The 25,361-nt window shown below is 41.2% G+C and overlaps 1 protein-coding gene across 5 annotated transcripts in view; it reads right to left on the reverse strand.

Annotated features, from left to right (window-relative positions):
• The window catches only part of vari (MAGUK p55 subfamily member vari), a 408,236-nt gene that overhangs the window by 104,898 nt on the left and 277,977 nt on the right, over nt 1-25,361 (reverse strand). The window lies entirely within an intron of this gene.

A 25,361-nucleotide genomic window follows, 5' to 3' on the forward strand; every position in this document is an offset into this window, starting at 1 on the left:
ACTTAGACTTTGTACGAAGACGGTATGTACGTACGAAGAACTTTCAGCGAGTTCGTGTTAAAACCCCCCCAAGAAAAAGAAAAAAAAATTACGAAGTCCGGCTGCTTCGGACCACTTAATGAGTCGTAGTCGAGACAGGGAGACAGATGCAGCCACCTGCGCCAAGTCTCGTAAACACATCCACTTATGCCTCCGCTGGTCTGCTCCCATGACTCACCTCGTACTTCTTCAGGGGATGGATCATGACATACATCCAGCTAAATGCAGCTAAAATAAGTCTGTGGAGTCAGTGCTTTAGCGGAAACAGTAACTTATTACCTGAAACTTCCTGAAGACTTATACAGGTAACGTCTCCCTTCGGTTTATCCCGTTAGCGGCCGTGGCTTCTGATAATTTGATTATCACTGAAGTCTAGTCTAGCTTGGACCCCCTACCACCGTGTCTGGCTCTGCAAAGTACACATTCCTATGACTAATACGTTGGTTCCTTTGACCCGTCGTGTCTTCACTGAGAGCCAGAGAGACGGCGGATTCCGTGTGAGTGTTGATAACATGGGTATTATCCCCTGCACCATTAAGTCATCAAGACCAGACTCAAACGCTGACGAGGAAAACAATTAAGCAACTGACAGCAAATCTGGACACACACACACACACACACACACACACAACACACACACACACAAAAGAAAAGATCTAGTCGGCAAAAGCCTCCAGTTAAGTCGTCTGGAGGTCAAGTGTGTTCTCGGACCCCAGACCGAGTGAGTAAACTGTGAGAGAGATTTTCTACCTCCTATATCACTACCATGAACGCCCCCACACACTAACGCCACGTGAAACTGTTACATTTGCATGTGTTTTTTTTTTTTTCTGTGGTCTGTTTGGTGCCAGTCAAGGCGACGCGTCTGAGGCGATAATGTCAAACCTACTTGAGAGAAGCTGCCGGGGCCAAAGGTTGTCGGTAACATGCCACAGTACACTGTCTGGCTACCACGGTATACTGGCAAGCATGGTATACTGAACGTCCATCACAGCACACTGTCTGGCAACCACGGTATACTGATTACCAACCACAGTACACTAAATGTCAACCAAAATACGTGGAATTGCAACCACAGTACAATGACAGTTGAATGACGCAACCACAGTATATTGACTGGCCTACGCCAGGGCATGTGTGCACACATACATAGGAGAAAGGACATCATATATATTCTTTCTTTTCTTTTAAACTATTCGCCATTTCCCGCGTTAGCGAGGTAGCATTAAGAACAGAGGACTGGGCCTTTGAGGGAATACCCTCACCTGGCCCACATGTTTACCAAATGGCGTCCTAGCCACGTCTCTTCGTTGTATATCAACAAATATTTCTCTCTTGTGTCTCCCCTGATGATGTGATTATTACACGTAAGTGCACTTGGGAACTTATCATGTTTTATTTTCCCCGTGGACTCAGGAATATATATATATATAGACGATGAAGATGACAAGGCAACACGAGTGTAAAACTACAATGCCAGCCAATAACAGTACAATGACTGTCAACTACAGTAACGCTGTTACCCACAGTACACTTTCAAACACAGGACCCTGACTGTCAGCCACAACACACCGACTGTTAACCACATTACACTGTCTGTTAACCACAGTACACTGACTGTGTACCACATTACACTGACTGTCAACCACATTACACTGACTGTCTGCCACATTACACCGAGTGTCGTAAAGTAACCTCAGTGTTCCTTCCGTCTCATGAAGTGATCCTCATACGTGTAGATACGGTTCATGACAAGGATGATAGTGTGGCTGACCAGACCCGAGCTGCTCATGTGCATCATGACTGGTAGGCCTGGCCAGCCAGCCAGCCTGCCGGGCATTTGCCGGTGTGACGGCCCCGGCAGACACCTCCTGCCTCACACTCGTCGCTACCCCAAAAGGCCCCACGGCCTGCTGACGAAGACGCTGAGGTCTGAACGCTATCGCTCCCACACACTCACTTACAAGGCCCACGTGACCCTGCACTCATTGTAAGGAAAGATCACTTTCTCCAGACTCATAATTGTATGAGTAATATTTCCTTTGAGCATGCAACACTAACGAGTCTGGCATTGCTGCACAGCCGAGATACTGCACACACTATCTCCATCATAAACAAGACGAGGATGTTCATCGAGCGAAATTCCACAGCTTCGTCGCTCACATGCAGGAGAAGACCTAGTGCTGTGTTCTATGGCACTGGAGGCACACCCCTGACACAGCACACGTCAACACAGCAGCAGCAGCAAGACACGAGAGGAGCGGAGGTCCGCCACCAGGAGACTCAACCCTGGAAGCCACCTAAGGTAAATGCTGCAGGTCAGGAGAGCCGGCACGCATCACCACACTACACTACTCACTGTACGTGTTCCTCCGGAGGCTCTACTTCCTCGGAAAGCTCCCCTAAGCACCAGCCTGGCCGACCCTCCTCAGCAGCTACCTTCACTCACCTCCTGCACCTTGCTAAAATACAATCAATAAGGCTGGATCACAAAGTGACAGTTCAACTACCCTGCCTGCAACTTCACTACCCCCAGTCCGCCTACTGTCTGTCAGATCCGCGAGCGACCTTCACACCAAAGTGCACTATACGCTATCAAAAACTCAGTCGTATATCAAAGACTGAACAATAAAGTGCTTCAGTAAATCGTTCACAGGTTCACAAGCAGCGGACACGACGGTAGAGTGCGACTAGTGGCCGGGGCAGAGGTATACTAGCACGGTACCGGCGCTGGTGCTAGCCTAGCGGGTACACCAGCCTCCCCGCGCCTACTGACACCTGTGGCCACATGAAAGGGCAAGTCGACGAACTGCTGCCCTCGCCCCAAGATAATATCATCCAACACCCCCTTCAAAGGTCGACTCGCTAATACAACGATACGTGCTCGTCGTATCTATGACAGCATGCAATTTCAAGCAGGAAGAGCGCGAGACAGTGCAGCAGTGGTGTTACCAGAGCATACCTACAGTGACTTGTTAACAGAACTAACACCCTTACTGAGGTTAGTGTCTTAGCACTGTGCTCGCACCACAGTCATATTTTGTCCCGGACTAATAGAAATGCACCATGGCAGCACACGAGCGCGGAGGTGCCTTGACTTTCCATCACCTGACGAGGAGTGAGGAAGGTCCGTCATTGAGAGGTGGGGCGGTGCCATGTGTGACTGATTCTACTGGCAACATTAGCTACTTCCTCTCCTCCACATCTACTCTCATGATTCTCATCCATCCTCTTCTAATACTTTCCCTCTCTTTTTCCCTTTCTCGCTCTCTCTGTCCTTCTCCCAGACGATGCTCTGGTCGTGACCAGCTCTCACTTGGGCAACATATAATAGTAACGCAACACCAGCGCCAGGCGAGGCCGAGGTCGAGGCTTGCATCACAACAACATACGTGCTCAGAACTCGTGCGATTTTCAGGGAAATCCATTAATTCAGTCCTTGTGTCCGTCTAGTGGTTGAGGCCTGATGCGATCGCAGAATTACTTCCTCAAGGAGACCTGATACCCACAACTACGTGTCGGAAGCTGAATAATTGTTGGTCTATGACCTTAAAGACACTTCCCACATTCCTGAGATACAGGAGTGGCCAGGGTTAGTCCGCATGACTGTAGGAGTCGGACGACCAGTCCACAAGATGGGAGGGTCAGACGACCAGTCCACAGGATGGGAGGGGTTGGACGACCAGTTCACAAGATGGGAGTGGTCGGACGACCAGCTGGCATCGAACAACTGTCCAGTTTTTCTTGAATGAAGAAATCAAATACGCATCTTCCAAATCACCATCACCCAAATTCATTTCTTACCTCGAAATGAATTCCCTGTTCACTTGATTACATATCAACCGCGTTTGTATCCATACATACAGACAATGAGCTGAACCAGGGAACTGCAAGTAGCCTGGGGTAACCGCGAAACGGCCAGTGGGGCATAGCTGTGGATCAGGGTTCAAATATCATGGCTTTTAACAGGATCCAAAAACTCTCTGAAACGGGATCTAATGTCAATGGATCATATAACTTATCTCTCTGAAGCTCAAGCACGTAAGGCCCTTAACAGTGATTATGTACGTCATCAGCTCTATCCTCATTTATTACGAGGACTGGCAGGTAAACAATTATTACAGGGTATTTCAGTATGGATCGTTGTGGAACAACTGTCGGGCCAGTGCAGCAAATGCTGTTGTACAGCGTTAATCATCTCGTCCACACCCACCATGAGAGAGCTTCAGTCCGGCTCCATCCAACCCAGTGTGAGCTGGATGTTACTCTTACGGCATAATGGTATATCGTCCTAGCCCGACCTCTCGATGTAAGCCCCTATGACTCCGAACCAGTTCTTTGGCCACAGTGCCTTGTAGGAAACTGTTCCTTCCACCACTCACTCCCTGCTCTGAAGACCACAATAATGCCTTCCATATCAAGTTTCTATGGATACCTTCACATGTGGACATTCGAAATAGCTAGAAAGTTAGCTAAAATGATATGACGTGAACAGAACATGTCTTTTTTAAGTCAAAGATCATATCAAGGCTGAGCCTTATTTGAACAAAGAAAATGATAAATATATGTTAAGAATCCCTTTCAAACAGATCTTCCATAGCATGATAACATTCAATCTTTATCCAAACACGCATTTGGTAAAAGGAACGGTGATTACACCAACATTGGCTTGTCAATCAAAAGTCTCAAAACAGTGATAACGAAGAAACTAATAGATCTATGTGAAGCAAACAGACTAGTGCATTAAGGCCCTTTTCTTATTAAAAAAAAAATGTCAAGTAAAACGTGTACAGAAAAAGTAACAAAACAAGATTACAAGATTGTTATTGCCAGTTTGAAATTCGGTTGTAGGTGCTATTGCCGCTTTCTCCTATAGGTACTACTGCCTGCTTTCGCTTAAGATGTTAATCAAATCAACTGCAAAGTTTGTAGTTACAGACAGATTAGCTACAGATGTGGGCACAGGCTAGAACACTGTCTAAGACGGAGAATATCATAAGAGAATTTGCTAGAGACAGATCCAAACGAACAAAAAACATTGTACAACACCTTCTTGTTAATAAGATACAGGAAATTCTGAGACTGTGTCCACTTTTTGCGTCAACGGCTCAGAGCCCACCCTGACACAGAAGACACCATTAAGAGCAGCAGCAGCACAATCCAGCAGCGGAGGTTTGCCGCGTCAGACAGTTGGCGTGATTAGGTTAGGTCAGGAACCTAACCTAGCTTAAAGAACGTACCGTCACCCACTGCACTGTACGTGCCGTGCGCAACTGTTCCGCACTCAGTCATTCCGTGTCCATATTTATTTCGTAGTCAATTCTTTTTCTCGCAGTTATGAAATTTTGCACAACACTTGGCACCATAAGTTAGGACGACTGTTATTCCTGGGCAGCTACTATCTACGACCACCCATCGGAATATAATATGGAAGTTACGCTCAGGAGGAGGGCGGCAGAATGGTGTGTGACATGGCTGACGTGAACCATAGGATGGGGTAGTGGTCAAAGATGCCAGGTGCACTGAAGTGTGTGTGAAAAGAGAAGTTACAGTCTGTGTTGGCAAAGATGGGTTTGTTCTATGTTACAGTAGTCCCAATGGCGCTGTGCACATGTAAAAGTATGGAAGAAGGTAAATGTCTTCGAAATGAAATGTATCATGATAATTTGTGGTGTGAGAAAGACTGATCGAGTGAGTAATGACAGGATAAGAAAGAGGTTTGGTATGAAGAGAAGAATATCTGAAAGAGCTGAACCAGGTGTGCTGAAATGGTTTAGACATATGGAGAGGATGAGTGAGGAGAGATAGGATAAGAGGATACGTTTGTCAGAAATGGACGGACCAAAGAGAAGAAGACCAAGGACGAGATGGAAGGATGAGTGAAAAAAAGCATTGAGTTATCGATGTGTAAACATGCAGGATAGCGTGAGGTGTGTATGAGACAGCGAGCTGGAGCGACGTGGTCAATGGGCTGAACCAGACCATATGAAGCAGCCAGGGAAAACTACGGAGATGTCTGTGGGGCCTGACTGTGGATAAGGAGGCTTTGGTTTAGGGGCGTTGTAAATGACAGAAAGTGGATGTGATTATATGAAGGCGTTCTTCATCTGTTTCTGGTGTTTTTTGTTTGTTTTTTTTCCCATAACAGGGAACAGAGAAGGGGGCCAGGTGAGGATATTCCCTCAAAGGCCCAGTCCTCTGTTCTCAACGCTACCTCGCTAATGCGGGAAATGGCGAATAGTGTGAAAGAAAGAAAAGAAAAAAAAAAAAAAAAATATATATATATATATATATATATATATATATATATATATATATATATATTGGAAAGGATCACAATTTTGCGCGTGATCAAGCTATTCCTATGAGTCCACGGGAAAAATGAAACATAAAAAGTTCCTAAGTGCACTTTCGTGTAATAATCACATCATCAGGGGAGACACAAGAGAGAAATATAAATCGAAGAGACGAAGCTAGGACGCCATTTGGAAACATGTGATTGTCCAAAACATATATATATATATATATATAAGAGGATGCACTGTGGTTTCCTTCCACATATGTGTTTGATGGTTGGGTCTGGCACCGCACCTTTCATAAAATCTTATTACCAGGTTATGTCAAATTAAGCCGTTTACAAATTTTCCAAACGACATATCCATCTAGATAGACCTACACTAATACTCATGTTCCAATTCTTTGTGTATCTATATAGAGAAATATCACTGAATCTTCTCATATTATATACACAAAGAATCGTAATATGTATTACTGATGGTCTATATGTAAACTGGATAGCTTTGTCTTACACAATATTTGAAATCGGTTTAATCTGTCTTGACCGCGTTAAAAGATTTTACGACATGCGCGGCGCCACACCAACTACCACACACACACACGTGTGAACGGTAACAGCACAGCTCCGTCTCCCATATGTAAGTACTGACTGTACATGACCCACTGCCTTTATTCGTAGTATCACCTAAAGATAGTGAACAGGAAAGTGCCCACGGTGCTTAACATGTTTCCTCGACATTATCATCATATCTATCTATCTATCTACATATATATATATATATATATATATATATATATATATATATATATATATATATATATATATATATATATGGAAGACCACATACACGGAAGGTTGTGTCGGCCTTTGCGCTAGTAATGCTGATGGCGGGGAGTACCCACCCAGGGTCGGCCAGGCCACAGGCCGACCTGCCACCCTCAATCTCCCAGCTTAGCTCAGCCTCTCAACAGTGCTGACAAGGGCGGTGTGTTCTTGTGACGCTGAGCATGACACACTTACCAAGAACGCTACTGCCTGTGTCTGATCAGTAAGAGTCGAGCAACGAACGTGGCCATGATCGATAATGAGTCACTCGCCCCTGCAACACCCCGCCGCCACCACCAGCTGTTGGCTCGGGTGTACACACAGGTGTTCCCAGCACTGGTGAGGTATTCCCCCTCCTCCCACGTGGGAAACGAAGTTTAAATCATTATCATTATTATTATTATTATTATTATTATTATTATTATTATTATTATTATTAACACACACACATTATATATATATATATATATATATATATATATATATATATATATATATATATCTTTTTCTTTCTTTCATACTATTCGCCATTTCCCGCATTAGCGAGGTAGCGTTGAGAACAGAGGACTGGGCCCTTGAGGGAATATCCTCACCTGGGCCCCTTCTCTGTTCCCTCTTTTGGAAAATTAAAAAAAAAAGTGAGAGGGGAGGATTTCCAGCCCCCCGCTCCCTCCCCTTTTAGTCGCCTTCTACGACACGCAGGGAATACGTGGGAAGTATTCTTTCTCCCCTATCCCCAGGGATAATATATATATATATATATATATATATATATATATATATATATATATATATATATATATATATATATATATATATATATATATATATATATATATCGATAAACAGAAAGATGTATATACATCATGGGTCGGATTCGTACCCTGGATAGGGCATCCGGTCACCTCGGCCAATTCACTTTATCCTGAGCACACCTTTCACCCTCCTGCATGTTCACGCCCAGGTCACCCAAAATCTTTTTCACTCCATCCTTCCATCTCCAATTTGGTCTACCCCTTCTCGTTATCACCTCCACTTCTGACATATGTCTCTTCTCTGTCAACTTCTCTCCTCACTCATTCTCTTCATATACATATATATAGTGTGTATACTTAAGAACTTACTACTTCCAAAATTTACTCTTCATATTCAAAACTTCCATTCAGTTTACATTCCTTAACTTTTTTCTAATTTGAGGTTTCCATCATATTTTCACACATAAGGTACATGACATATACTTTAGATCTCATAGTATAGTGGTCATTAGTTACCTGTTCCTTACGCGACACCAGGAATGCATTAAATTGTTGTCAGGTTGTTAATAGGTCTAGGATTTCATTACTCAAATTTACAGTTTGATAAAGGAAGATGTATTCAGCTGATGAAGCCAATCTGCTTACCTATATATATAATCTTCCCACATATAGAATGTTATCAATACGTTACCTATATATAATCTTCCCACATATAGAATGTGATCAATACGTTACCTATATATAATCTTCCCACATATAGAATGTGATCAATACGTTACCTATATATAATCTTCCCACATATAGAATGTTATCAATACGTTACCTATATATATAATCTTCCCACATATAGAATGTTATCAATACGTTACCTATATATAATCTTCCCACATATAGAATGTGATCAATACGTTACCTATATATATAATCTTCCCACATATAGAATGTTATCAATACGTTACCTATATATATAATCTTCCCACATATAGAATGTTATCAATACGTTACCTATATATAATCTTCCCACATATAGAATGTTATCAATACGTTACCTATATATATAATCTTCCCACATATAGAATGTTATCAATACGTTACCTATATATAATCTTCCCACATATAGAATGTTATCAATACGTTACCTATATATAATCTTCCCACATATAGAATGTTATCAATACGTTACCTATATATAATCTTCCCACATATAGAATGTTATCAATACGTTACCTATATATATAATCTTCCCACATATAGAATGTTATCAATACGTTACCTATATATAATCTTCCCACATATAGAATGTGATCAATACGTTACCTATATATAATCTTCCCACATATAGAATGTTATCAATACGTTACCTATATATAATCTTCCCACATATAGAATGTTATCAATACGTTACCTATATATAATCTTCCCACATATAGAATGTTATCAATACGTTACCTATATATAATCTTCCCACATATAGAATGTTATCAATACGTTACCTATATATAATCTTCCCACATATAGAATGTGATCAATACGTTACCTATATATAATCTTCCCACATATAGAATGTGATCAATACGTTACCTATATATAATCTTCCCACATATAGAATGTGATCAATACGTTACCTATATATAATCTTCCCACATATAGAATGTGATCAATACGTTACCTATATATAATCTTCCCACATATAGAATGTGATCAATACGTTACCTATATATAATCTTCCCACATATAGAATGTTATCAATACGTTACCTATATATAATCTTCCCACATATAGAATGTTATCAATACGTTACCTATATATATAATCTTCCCACATATAGAATGTGATCAATACGTTACCTATATATATAATCTTCCCACATATAGAATGTTATCAATACGTTACCTATATATATAATCTTCCCACATATAGAATGTTATCAATACGTTACCTATATATATAATCTTCCCACATATAGAATGTGATCAATACGTTACCTATATATAATCTTCCCACATATAGAATGTTATCAATACGTTACCTATATATAATCTTCCCACATATAGAATGTTATCAATACGTTACCTATATATAATCTTCCCACATATAGAATGTTATCAATACGTTACCTATATATAATCTTCCCACATATAGAATGTTATCAATACGTTACCTATATATAATCTTCCCACATATAGAATGTGATCAATACGTTACCTATATATATAATCTTCCCACATATAGAATGTGATCAATACGTTACCTATATATAATCTTCCCACATATAGAATGTTATCAATACGTTACCTATATATATAATCTTCCCACATATAGAATGTTATCAATACGTTACCTATATATAATCTTCCCACATATAGAATGTTATCAATACGTTACCTATATATAATCTTCCCACATATAGAATGTTATCAATACGTTACCTATATATAATCTTCCCACATATAGAATGTTATCAATACGTTACCTATATATAATCTTCCCACATATAGAATGTTATCAATACGTTACCTATATATATAATCTTCCCACATATAGAATGTTATCAATACGTTACCTATATATAATCTTCCCACATATAGAATGTGATCAATACGTTACCTATATATAATCTTCCCACATATAGAATGTGATCAATACGTTACCTATATATAATCTTCCCACATATAGAATGTTATCAATACGTTACCTATATATAATCTTCCCACATATAGAATGTGATCAATACGTTACCTATATATAATCTTCCCACATATAGAATGTGATCAATACGTTACCTATATATAATCTTCCCACATATAGAATGTGATCAATACGTTACCTATATATAATCTTCCCACATATAGAATGTGATCAATACGTTACCTATATATAATCTTCCCACATATAGAATGTGATCAATACGTTACCTATATATAATCTTCCCACATATAGAATGTTATCAATACGTTACCTATATATAATCTTCCCACATATAGAATGTTATCAATACGTTACCTATATATAATCTTCCCACATATAGAATGTTATCAATACGTTACCTATATATAATCTTCCCACATATAGAATGTTATCAATACGTTACCTATATATAATCTTCCCACATATAGAATGTGATCAATACGTTACCTATATATATAATCTTCCCACATATAGAATGTTATCAATACGTTACCTATATATAATCTTCCCACATATAGAATGTTATCAATACGTTACCTATATATAATCTTCCCACATATAGAATGTTATCAATACGTTACCTATATATAATCTTCCCACATATAGAATGTTATCAATACGTTACCTATATATATAATCTTCCCACATATAGAATGTTATCAATACGTTACCTATATATAATCTTCCCACATATAGAATGTTATCAATACGTTACCTATATATAATCTTCCCACATATAGAATATTATCAATACGTTACCTATATATATAATCTTCCCACATATAGAATGTGATCAATACGTTACCTATATATAATCTTCCCACATATAGAATGTTATCAATACGTTACCTATATATAATCTTCCCACATATAGAATATTATCAATACGTTACCTATATATAATCTTCCCACATATAGAATGTGATCAATACGTTACCTATATATATAATCTTCCCACATATAGAATGTTATCAATACGTTACCTATATATAATCTTCCCACATATAGAATGTCATCAATCTTCTTGGTCTTTCTGTCCATTTTCGTCAGTAAGATAATGAACGCAATGGCTGGGTAGATTACTGAAATCTACAGTACTACCTCGCGTTAGCTCTGCCTGGCTGCAAACTCTCGTAGTAGGTAGGGAGCCACACTGCCGTACTACATTTGCTCTTTCTCTGTACAACAAATCATCGAATTCTTCCCATAGGTTTGTGCGAGATCTGTTTGTTATCACTCTGAAGTTACTTTCTGTTATCTACAACGCTGATATCTAGACATATGACATTTTCTGATATATATATATATATATATATATATATATATATATATATATATATATATATATATATATATATATATATATTCTGGTAAACAGTAAAACACTTTCTCCTCTCTTACACAGTTTATCCTTGTTCCACATATTATAACCTGGGATTTCTATTCCTGCTAGAAACTGATCTTTTTTTTCTATGTTTAATCACAATTGATATAAAAACTTAAGAATGGATATAAGACAATGCAGGAGGCCTACTGGCCCTGACGAGACTGTTCCTGCTTCCACCCAGCCACTTATAAGTCAGGTATTCATCTATGTCTGAGATTTCCTACCGTGTTGGCGTCCATGACCACACTGAGTAACGCGTTCCATACCAAGCTTCACCCACTTCTTTACTGAACCTAAATTTCGCCGCTTTACCTTTACTGTTACGTGTCCTTCTCTTGGGCTGATGTTTTTATAGACTTTATATCCCAATTTTCCATATGAAATACCACCATGGAATGACCCTTCAATCCACCTTGTTAAGAATGTAAACCTTGTCGACAGGTCTTCAAATGGAAGGTTTCTTATTGCCAGGGATTAATCCTGCCTCGCTCCTCTGAATGACTGAAGGGGAATTTATATCCATAATCTACAGTGGAATGACACCTGAAGTTAAAATATGTAATGGCAACGCAGGGAAAAGTTTTAGTCTATGGTGACCGTTGTTCTTGCAAAGCCTATGGATAGCTTCAAAGAAGACTGGATGGCCAAACACTTTACCAAATCGGATGTTTTCTAAAATAACGATAACATAAAGATCTACACCCGTATAGCCACGTTTTCATCTGTTTCAAGATGAGGAGAGGGCACTGCCTCTGTGAAAATGCCACGGTGAAGTGAGCAGTATAAGTTGATCTGGTGTAGTGTAATGTACCGTAATGCAGGTGGTTTAGACAACATCCAATATATATATATATATATATATATATATATATATATATATATATATATATATATATATATATATATATATATATTTTATTTTGCTTTGTCGCTGTCTCCCGCGTTAGCGAGATAGCGCAAGGAAACAGACGAAAGAATGGCCCAATCCACCCACATACACATGTATATACATACACGTCCACACACGCAAATATACATACCTATACATCTCAACGTGTATATATATATATATATATATATATATATATATATATATATATATATATATATATATATATATATATATATATACACAGACATATACATATATACACAGAGACATATACATATATACACATGTACATAATTCATACTGTCTGCCTTTATTGATTCCCATCGCCACCTCGTCACACATGAAATAACAACCCCCTCCCCCTCATGTGTGCGAGGTAGCGCTAGGAAAAGACAATAAAGGCCCCATTCGTTCACACACAGCTCCCTTTCCACATCCAGGCCCCACACAACTTTCCATGGTTTAACCCAGACGCTTCACATGCCCTGGTTCAATCCATTGACAGCACGTCGACCCCGGTATACCACATCGTTCCAATTCACTCTTATTCCTTGCACGCCTTTCACCCTCCTGCATGTTCAGGCCCCGATCACTCAAAATCTTTTTCACTCCATCTTTCCACCTCCAATTTGGTCTCCCACTTCTCGTTCCCTCCACCTCTGACACATATATCCTCTTGGTCAATCTTTCCTCACTCATTCTCTCCATGTGACCAAACCATTTCAAAACACCCTCTTCTGCTCTCTCAACCACACTCTTTTTATTACCACACATCTCTCTTACCCTTACATTACTTACTCGATCAAACCATCTCACACCAAATATTGTCCTCAAACATCTCATTTCCAGCACATCCACCCTCCTGCGCACAACTCTATCCATAGCCCACGCCTCGCAACCATACAACATTGTTGGAACCACTATTCCTTCAAACATACCCATTTTTGCTTTCCGAGATAATGTTTTCGACTTCCACACATTCTTCAAGGCTCCCAGAATTTTCGCCCCCTCTCCCACCCTATGATTCACTTCCGCTTCCATGGTTCCATCCGCTGCCAAATATCTAAAACACTTCACTTCCTCCAGTTTTTCTCCATTCAAACTTACCTCCCAATTGACTTGACCCTCAACCCTACTGTACCTAATAACCTTGCTCTTATTCACATTTACTCTCAACTCTCTTCTTTCACACACTTTACCATACTCAGTCACCAGCTTCTGCAGTTTCTCACATGATTCAGCCACCAGCGCTGTATCATCAGCGAACAACAACTGACTCACTTCCCAAGCTCTCTCATCCACAACAGACTTCATACTTGCCCCTCTTTCCAAAACTCTTGCATTCACCTCCCTAAAAACCCCATCCATAAACAAATTAAACAACCATGGAGACATCGCACACCCCTGCCGCAAACCTACATTCACTGAGAACCAATCACTTTCCTCTCTTCCTACACGTACACATGCCTTACATCCTCGATAAAAACTTTTCACTGCTTCTAACAACTTGCCTCCCACACCATATATTCTTAATACTTTCCACAGAGCATCTCTATCAACTCTATCATATGCCTTCTCCAGATCCATAAATGCTACATACAAATCCATTTGCTTTTCTAAGTATTTCTCACATACATTCCTCAAAGCAAACACCTGATCCACACATCCTCTACCACTTCTGAAGCCACACTGCTCTTCCCCAATCTGATACTCTGTACATGCCTTCACCCTCTCAATCAATACCCTCCCATATAATTTACCAGGAAAACTCAACAAACTTATACCTCTGTAATTTCAGCACTCACCTTTGTCCCCTTTGCCTTTGTACAATGGCACTATGCAAGCATTCCGCCAATCCTCAGGCACCTCACCATGAATCATACATACATTAAATAACCTTACCAACCAGTCAAAAACACAGTCACCCCCTTTTTTTTTTGTAAATTCCACTGCAATACCATCCAAACCCGCTGCCTTGCCGGCTTTCATCTTCCGCAAAGCTTTTACTACCTCTTCTCTGTTTACTAAATCATTTTCCCTAATCCTCTCACCTTGCACACCACCTCGACCTAAACACCCTATATCTGCCACTCTATCATCAAACACATTCAACAAAACTAAAATACTCCAGCTCCTTCTCACATCACCACTACTTGTTATCACCTCCCCACTAGCCCCCTTCACTGAAGTTCCCATTTGTTCCCTTGACTCACGCACATTATTTACCTCCTTCCAGAACATCTTTTTATTCCCCCTAAAATTTCATGATACTCTCTCACCCCAACTCTCATTTGCCCTCTTTTTCACCTCTTGCACCTTTCTCTTGACCTCCTGCCTCTTTCTTTTATACATCTCCCACTCATTTGCATTTTTTCCCTACAAAAATCGTCCAAATGCCTCTCTCTTCTCTTTCAAAAATAATCTTACTTCTTCATCCCACCACTCACTACCCTTTCTAATCTGCCCACTTCCCACGCTTCTCATGCCACAAGCATCTTTTGCGCAAGCCATCAATGCTTCCCTAAATGCATCCCATTCCTCCCCCACTCCCCTTACCTCCTTTGTTCTCACCTTTTTCTATTCTGTACTCAATCTCTCCTGGTACTTCCTCACACAAGTCTCCTTCCCAAGCTCACTCACTCTCACCACTCTCTTCACCCCAACATTCTCTCTTCTTTTCTGAAAACCTCTACAAATCTTCACCTTCGCCTACACAAGATAATGATCAGACATCCCTCCAGTTGCACCTCTCAGCACATTAGCATCCAAAAGTCTCTCTTTTGCGCGCCTATCAATTAACACGTAATCTAATAACGCTCTCTGGCCATCTCTCCTACTTACATACGTATACTTAAGTATATTTGTCTTTTTAAACTAGGTATTCCCAATCACCAGTCCTTTTTCAGCACACAAATCTACAAGCTCTACACCATTTCCATTTACAACACTGAATACCCCATGTATACCAATTATTCCCTCAACTGCCACATTACTCACCTTTGCATTCAAATTACCTATCACTATAACCCGGTCTTGTGCATCAAAACCACTAACACACTCATTCAGCTGCTCCCAAAACACTTGCCTCTCATGATTCCTCTTCTCATGCCCAGGTGCATATGCACGAATAATCACCCATCTCTCTCCATCAACTTTCAGTTTTACCCATATCAATCTAGAGTTTACTTTCTTACACTCTATCACATACTTCCACCACTCCTGTTTCAGGAGTAGTGCTACTCCTTCCCTTGCTCTTGTCCTCTCACTAACCCCTGACTTTACTCCCAAGACATTTCCAAACCACTCTTCCTCTTTATCCTTGAGCTTCGTTTCACTCAGAGCCAAAACATCCAGGTTCCTTTCCTCAAACATACTACCTATCTCTCATTTTTTCTCATCTTGGTTACATCCACACACATTTAGACACCCCAGTCTGAGCCTTCAAGGAGGATGAGCACTCCCCGCGTGACTCCTTCTTCTGTTTCCCCTTTTAGAAAGTTAAAATACAAGGAGGGGAGGGTTTCTAGCCCCCCGCTCCCGTCCCCTTTAGTCGCCTTCTACGACACGTGAGGAATGCGTGGGAAATATTCTTTCTCCCCTATCCCCAGGGATAATATATATATATATATATATATATATATATATATATATATATATATATATATATATATATATATATATATATATATCATCCCTGGGGATAGGGGAGTAAGAATACTTCCCACGTATTCCCTGCGTGTCGTAGAAGGCGACTAAAAGGGAAGGGACCGGGGGGCTGGAAATCCTCCCCTCTCGTGTTTTTTTTTTTTTTTTTTCCCAAAAAGAAGGAACAGAGAAGGGGGCCAGGAGAAGATATTCCCTCAAAGGCCCAGTCCTCTGTTCTTAACGCTACCTCGCTATCGCGGGAAATTGCCGAATAGTATGAAAAAAAAAAAAAAAAATTATATACATATATATATATATATATATATATATATATATATATATATATATATATATATATATATACTGTTAGAAGCAGTGAAAAGTTTTTATCGAGGATGTAAGGCATGTGTACGTGTAGGAAGAGAGGAAAGTGATTGGTTCTCAGTGAATGTAGGTTTGCGGCAGGGGTGTGTGATGTCTCCATGGTTGTTTAATTTGTTTATGGATGGGGTTGTTAGGGAGGTAAATGCAAGAGTCCTGGAAAGAGGGGCAAGTATGAAGTCTGTTGTGGATGAGAGAGCTTGGGAAGTGAGTCAGTTGTTGTTCGCTGATGATACAGCGCTGGTGGCTGATTCATGTGAGAAACTGCAGAAGCTGGTGACTGAGTTTGGTAAAGTGTGTGGAAGAAGAAAGTTAAGAGTAAATGTGAATAAGAGCAAGGTTATTAGGTACAGTAGGGTTGAGGGTCAAGTCAATTGGGAGGTGAGTTTGAATGGAGAAAAACTGGAGGAAGTGAAGTGTTTTAGATATCTGGGAGTGGATCTGTCAGCGGATGGAACCATGGAAGCGGAAGTGGATCATAGGGTGGGGGAGGGGGCGAAAATTTTGGGAGCCTTGAAAAATGTGTGGAAGTCGAGAACATTATCTCGGAAAGCAAAAATGGGTATGTTTGAAGGAATAGTGGTTCCAACAATGCTGTATGGTTGCGAGGCGTGGGCTATGGATAGAGTTGTGCGCAGGAGGATGGATGTGCTGGAAATGAGATGTTTGAGGACAATGTGTGGTGTGAGGTGGTTTGATCGAGTAAGTAACGTAAGGGTAAGAGAGATGTGTGGAAATAAAAAGAGCGTGGTTGAGAGAGCAGAAGAGGGTGTTTTGAAATGGTTTGGGCACATGGAGAGAATGAGTGAGGAAAGATTGACCAAGAGGATATATGTGTCGGAGGTGGAGGGAACGAGGAGAAGAGGGAGACCAAATTGGAGGTGGAAAGATGGAGTGAAAAAGATTTTGTGTGATCGGGGCCTGAACATGCAGGAGGGTGAAAGGAGGGCAAGGAATAGAGTGAATTGGAGCGATGTGGTATACAGGGGTTGACGTGCTGTCAGTGGATTGAATCAAGGCATGTGAAGCGTCTGGGGTAAACCATGGAAAGCTGTGTAGGTATGTATATTTGCGTGTGTGGACGTGTGTATGTACATGTGTATGGGGGGGGGGGGTTGGGTCATTTCTTTCGTCTGTTTCCTTGCGCTACCTCGCAAACGCGGGAGACAGCGACAAAGTATAAAAAAAAAAAAAAAAAAAAAAAAAAAAAAAAATATATATATATATATATATATATATATATATATATATATATATATATATATATATATATATATATATATATATATAAGCAACGTAGATTAAGCCAAGTTCCAATTTAGCTTTATGTTGCACATCAATCCGCTGTTACCTTGTCTTTAATAATAATTATCCCAATTTTTTTTCTGTCGCTTTTAAATTTCTATGTCGTTAGGGTGCAAATAATAGTTTCCCTGGTTTTTTGTACGTAAGCTCAGAGTTAAGGGTCTGTGGACACTAAACACTCAACACAACACAACATAATGAATCGGCAAGATGACTTTACTGATCTACAATAACAACATACCACTAGAAGACAAGGAAAGGAGTTCTGTGAGGCACGATGAAGGTCCCCTTGTTAAGCCATGTTATTAATCCAGTACTCGCTTCAAAATTTCTGGATGTGGACAAACGAGATCATTATAACTGATTCAAGCAGTTTTCCTTCAACAGAATTCACAGGACAAAAACTTCAGTACGGTGAGGTACCATCAGTTTTTATCCATATTGCTACATTAGTTATCCCCCACGATTCTGGTACAATGCCTGAATCATAACTGGGTTTTCCACATCAGCCCATGTCAGCAGCTCAGTCAGTCTTAATACCCCAGGCCTTTACACACCTCACCGTTAAACCAATTATCTTCTAAATTATTTTCTTTTTTTCCATGTTAGTCAGTTCCTTGCATCCTGGCCTACCTAATGGCATTCTGATGTCATTATCAACCCTTGTGTCCCACATTACGTTCCCTCTCCCCAAGCCACAGTACTGGGTTGTCGTTCCTAATATGTCTGTTTCGCTATTTCTATGCCTCATGAACAATCTGTTGTTTTCTAATCTTCCTCAGATACTGCTCTAAGTAGATTCGATATAGCTCCACTTCCCTGATGCTACTCTTCAAAAGCATGTCGACTTCCCATGATATGTACACACACAAAAAAAAAAAAGTATCACGACTTTTTTGTGAAATAATATGACACCACGGACGAAAGATTCTCAGAAATTTCCATTGGTCTGGCCACACAATGGTAGTCCTGCTTTCATTACATTGTAATTTCTCGATTACTTTAGTCATTTCCTGTCTCTTACCTTTAATATTATACTGATTTCATATGTCGGAGAAAGCAACTATAAAGTGTGGCTACCATTATCATGAGGAAATTTGTTCTACATTCAAGAGTTTCTGTTCTGAGGCGAGACCGTTCAAGCAAGTAATCAGGCATTATCTGGCATGGAAAAACCCTCCATCCTCCAACTCCCATTCAGCACTGATCACGGCCCGTGATCATCCCAAGTACGTTATCCGTGAGGCGAAGCGTTCCTTTTTCATGTGAAGTGCGATAACCTCTCCTCGTTATCCACTAATAGGGCTTCCTGGTCCTAAGTTAAGGCCATCGCTAACAACTTCTGTCGCTCAACCTTTACTTCACTTTTCCGTTCTGACGGTATTATAGCTGCCTCACTCGTTTCTCCTCTAACTCCACCTTGGAGGACTAACATTCCTTCACCACCTGATGTTCCTCTTACTAATCCTACGCCTCCTTCCGTAATATCTTTTCGGACTGTCCGAACAGCGCTTCTTTCTCTAGAGACAAAAGGTTATGGTCCTGATAGCATCCATCTCTGTGTAGTGAACGAGTGTGCCACTGAACTTGCACCTGTGCTTGCTCGTCTGTTCCGTTTCTGTCTAAAATCCAAAACTTTTCCTTCTCTTTGGAAGCATGCATTGATACATCCCATCCCTAAGAAGGGTGACCGTTCTAACCTGTGTAACTATCGTCCTGTCGCTTTGACATCCACCATTTCCTAAGTCTTTGAATTCTTCCTCAACTCCCACATCCTCAAACATTTTGAGTTTCACAGTCTTCTCTCTGAACACCAGAGAGGTGAGATCCATTGGTCATATTCTTTCCTATCTTACTAATGTATGTTTATCATCCCTGAAAGATTTTGTCTTATCCTATGTAGTTGCCCTTGATATACCCAAAGCTCCTAGTAGGGAGTGGCATCGGGGTCTCATCTCTAAGCTTCCCTCCCTCACTTTGCTCTCTCTTATCTAGCTTCCTCTAAAGCCGATCTATCTCCGTGGTTGTTGAAGGATCAGCCTTTCCCCCTTTCTCCATCAACAGCGGTGTCCCTTAAGGTTCTGTCTTGTCTCCTACACTTTGTCTTCTTTTCAACAACGATTTTCTTTCTTCCACAAATACCCAAATGTGCGCACTCATACGCTGACGACTCACTAATGCATTCCTTAACATCTCTCAATTCTGCTTCATTTTCTCTCACTTGCTCTGCATCTCGTCTCGACACAAATTCCTCAATAAACTCAGATTTAGACAGGATATCTCTCGAGGAAAGACGAAGTCTGGTTAAGTTTATGCCCATTTCCTCTCTCCTTTGACGGTTCTGTAATTCCACCTCTTGACTCAATAAACATACTTGGTATTACTGTCTTGAAAACCCCACCTTACGGAAATACCTAAGTCTGCCTCTGATAAACTGGGAGTCCTGCTTAGATGTGATTTTTTTTTTTCCTCTGACGAACAGTTGCGACGTTTATACAGAGGAGTGATCCGTCCTTGTATGGAGAACTGGTCTCAACATCTAGAGAGGTTATACTCTGCATCCTTAACACAGTTGAGTCGAAAACGGTCCTAGTTATAAACTCTCACAGGCTAACTTCAAAACTTTACTCGCTTGCCTTAAGCCGCAGTATTGGTTCATTCACCTTCTATATGTTGTTGCTCCCGAGAGCTGGCTGCTTATGTGCCTCCATCACTAGCTGGACAATACTAGGCAAGCTGCTGCGTCACATGATTACTGTGTGGCCGTTGGCAACTCAAGGATGGGTCGTTTTCATAACTATTTCTCACCCTATATCTCGAAGCACTGGAATCCTCTACCCCTTTATGTCTTTCCCAATAACTATGACCAGGCACATTCTTAAAAGTTTTTCACTTCCTCCAAAATTCGTAAATACTTTCCCTTGTCTCTTTTTCCCTTTCATTAACTTCTCTGTACTTCAGTTAAGGCCCGGCCTTGACGTGGACTTCTGTCCGGGACTGGAGCTTCCATGAGTCGTAAGATTGATATCGAAATTCACCGAACCCAACCAGGAAGATATTTGTTTTACCGTGTTAACTCTCCCTTATAACACAGCTCCCTTATTCTATCGTTGATCGTCACAGCTCGAGGTCTACTCCGCCTTAGTAAACATCCTGGGACAGAATTCCCGCACTAAACTCATACCAGCCTTACCTTTAAGCATCCTTACCATCACCTCACTACACCTGCGCATCAACTCCTCTGAATGAACATTCCTAACATCATTAACTTCGACGTGAATCATAATCACTCCTTCCTCATCACCTTCACCGATTATCCTGCCAAGCTACGCCACATCCTGCACCTCAGCCTCAGACAAACGCGTGGTTCATCTCTTCTTCCCATCCCTCGTACAACCTTCCCTCTCCATAAATTGGACCATGGAGTCATCTCGCCATCCTCCATGATCTGTCATTATTCAATGTATTAAACTTATTCTTATCTTCCTCCCTCTGATATCCTCTGTCACCATCATCACGTTCCCTTCCATTTCCCCTTTCCAAAAACACGTGCCTCGTTTCTCCTCCTATGGAGCCTCCATTCCTTGCTCTACAGACAACACTAGCCTCTCCTCCTGCCCTGCCACTGCATGTCAGACTACTCGCATCTCATCACTGCCATGACAAGTTAAAAGCCCCGCCCACCATTAACTCCACTAATACTGCCTGCATCAATACCCTTGTTCGTGCTTACCGCAACAAAGCAACTTAACAGAAGACAACCTATAAATAAACAAGTAATGAATATACACAAAGCAAAAAGTGTATCACACAAAAGGAATACTCTCGCGCAACACACACCACTGACAAACACCACCCACAGGATGGGTAAGATTGCGCAATCAGTTTCCCGCCCTTCCTGTGAAAATAAAAAAATCAAACACAGGCGGCCCGCCACTACCTTATCCTGCCAGAGCCCGAGCTCTGGGGACTTAACCTACTTCCTCGAGACGCTGGGTACGTTGGTTCTACAATAAGGCTGGTTGTCTATCTGTTTCAGAATACTGTATAATTTACTATTTCCATGCTCAAGGCAACAGATTTCATGTCTCAACAAATTAAAAACCTGAATTGACAGAAGCAACAACGCTTTCAAAAGCTACAACGGTCACTGTCGTCTTCAGGTCGTGAAGCCAGGCGAGTGACAGCGCCAGCCTGCTCGAAATCACCCGTCCGTCTCATTCTGATTAACTGATCCACATCAGCCAGATCGGGCTAGGCTTCACTCACTAGTGGTATATTAGCCAGTAAGGATATGCCAATTGCATACTATATATAGGTATATGGATAGGGATACAGAGAAACACCAGAACACTACAAGTTTCACATTGAGAAAATTCAAATCTTTTGAGACAGGTTGAAACAAACCTGACATGAGAGGACACACCACCTTACAGTACACGATAAGGTGCCTGAAACTTTAATGAACCATTTTCTCCATCAAGCTGCCACAAGAATGACTGGAACATAAAGTAACTTAGGCCATTAGCATGTGGCCATTAGCCTGTAGCAAAGACCCTCTGTGATCTTTGCAATCTTTTGAGCTACCGCTCACAGGATGAGCAAGGCTAGCATAATAAACGTTAATAATTTGGCTACAAAACTGAATGCGACAGAATGCACCCCGAGCAGTATCCTTTACGATGACAGGGGTTCTGATACTATTTCTCAATGAGTCGTTTTGTTAAAAAGATCCTCTCCAGTATGGAACAATAAAAAAAAGTCCTCATCCAGGCCAGTCCCTTGGTAAAACATAAAATACTGTTTAGAAAACAAAAGCAAAAGGTGAAAAATGAGAATGTCAATGATTTCGAAGAGGAGGAGAGCAGGCCGCTACTTCTGGTAAAAACAGGTGAAGATAAAGTTCCAAACTGTAGCGGCGTAGGAAAATAAATGAGCATCAGATCGCAGTGGTCTGCCATGTTTGATTGGTCTGTAGATGATGGTGGAGGTACGCGCCGAAGTATCATTCAACAGAAGAGGGAGACACAACAAACAGTGAGGAGTAGGGAAAGTGGGTCAAGTTTTAAGAGTCAGCTGGGTATAGGCGGTGAGTCAGAATGCTCCAAGACACGACTCGCTCAAATATGCAGAGCCAGAACCGACCTAGACGTTAGAGAGGCTTTCTATCCAAGGGGCAAATCAATCCATTGAAGAACTGGAGCAACTGTTCGAGAGAGATGAATCTCCGCCATCTGAATAGGACTCCTAATTTCTTAAGTGCAGACCTGGCTATTTGTGTAATGTCGGGTTGCCGAGGTGGATTACATACCAAGTGTGCTTGTGATGAGTGGCAGAATCACACAACTATCATAGCAAGTGGGAAAGTTTTGAGGGGTCTGAGGGAGAGCAGTGAAGCGGTTAGCGTTGCTGACCGTGACGCATTCACGGCCCGCCCAGGGTCGAGCGCATAAGTTCGAATCCTGGTTGCGGTAGTCGGTGCACAGTCAACTCAGCTTTTCATCCACACCTTGAGGTTGGTCGATAAATTGGGTACCTAGCTCAAGCTTGTGCCATCTCAGCTAACATATATATATATATATATATATATATATATATATATATATATATTTCTTTTTTCTTTCAAACTATTCGCCATTTCCCACATTAGCGAGGTAGCGTTAAGAACAGAGGACTGGGCCTTTGAGGAAATATCCTCACTTGGCCACCTTCTCTGTTCCTTCTTTTGGAAAATAAAAAAAAAAAAAACGAGAGGTTACGTCTGTTCAAATGGCACATTATGTTGTTCTTACCCAGAATCTCGACCTCATTCTGACGTCAAAGCATACATATCAAAAATAAAGATTCCACTTCTGTCCAATTTTCATAGTTAAGTCGTCTCTCAAAATGGGGAGTAGTGAGGGCGTAGTAGGTGGGCGGTGCGCGGTACGGGGATGCTCGGGGCCAGACCTTGGACGCCGCGCCCGCCTGCAGGCGTTAACATTCCACAGGTACGGCTTAACTCTCCTCCTCCACTCCGGAGCACAACACACCCAACAACTCTTGAGTAAGTTTTCTTTTGTTTTAATCAAACCTGGAACTTCGGCCAGATCTAGACCATCTTAAGAACAGAAAGGTTATCAACTTTTCGCACCGTTCAGGACTAATGACTTTTGTTTGCGATAGGAGTGCACAACCTTGTATTTACTTCTAACGATTTTTGTTTGCAAGTCTATTGTACAACGGACATAATGCCCCGTATTTCCTTTGGCTGCTATAGAGGTACATACGAAACTTCTTACAATAAACAAAAGAACGATTCACTGTTGTTTTCCGGGATAAGATTATGTTACTCAACTTCATATATCACTGCTTGTCAATGAACATGTCCAGTATCTGAAAGACTATAGTCACCAGTTCTCTGAAGATGTGGTAATACACGAAAGCGCTCAGAATTCACGTGTTTCTTGTCCCCCACTGGAGCCTGTGTGTGTGTGTGTGTGTGTGTGTGTGTGTGTGTGTACACATACACACACACACACACATACACACGATCCTGAAACTTATGACATCAAATATGATAACGTCTGGGATGCACTTAAACAGTCGATGATAAAACCATCACCAGTAAGACACTGGTAACATCCACAGGTCCACTGTAATAGACTGCTAATGTTGCACGTCCCCACCACCCGCTCGGTATGCACGCCTCCTCCCCTACGTAACACGGGGTAACATGAATGTAAAACTCTCACCGTAACACAAATAGTGATATTCAAGAAAGCAACGAAGATAAGACCAAAAAAGTCCAAATTGCAGTGACCTGAGAGGTATTTCCTGGGAAGACAAATGATAAGGCCGCCAGTGTGGGTCAGTCAGCCTCGCCAGAACCACCGGAAGACACTCTAACCTGCCCTGAAGCCTGGCTACGAAGTCCTTGCACCAAGAATGTGACCATCGACGGCCCCCTAACCTTCCCTACTCTGCTGACCATGGGACACGAGGGTGTCTACACAAGGATGTGACCTCTCCTAACCTCCCCGTCGAGACCAGACAAGGCTAACCTAACCTGCTTCAGGAATGCAGTAGCTATCGAACCCACTGACCTCTCCGGGCTTCCTCATGCCTTACTAAGTAGCTCCAGGTCACCCTGTCTCCAGCGGGCAG

The sequence above is a fragment of the Panulirus ornatus genome, chromosome 37 (assembly GCF_036320965.1).
Source record: "Panulirus ornatus isolate Po-2019 chromosome 37, ASM3632096v1, whole genome shotgun sequence".
NCBI classification, from domain to species: Eukaryota; Metazoa; Arthropoda; class Malacostraca; order Decapoda; family Palinuridae; genus Panulirus; species Panulirus ornatus.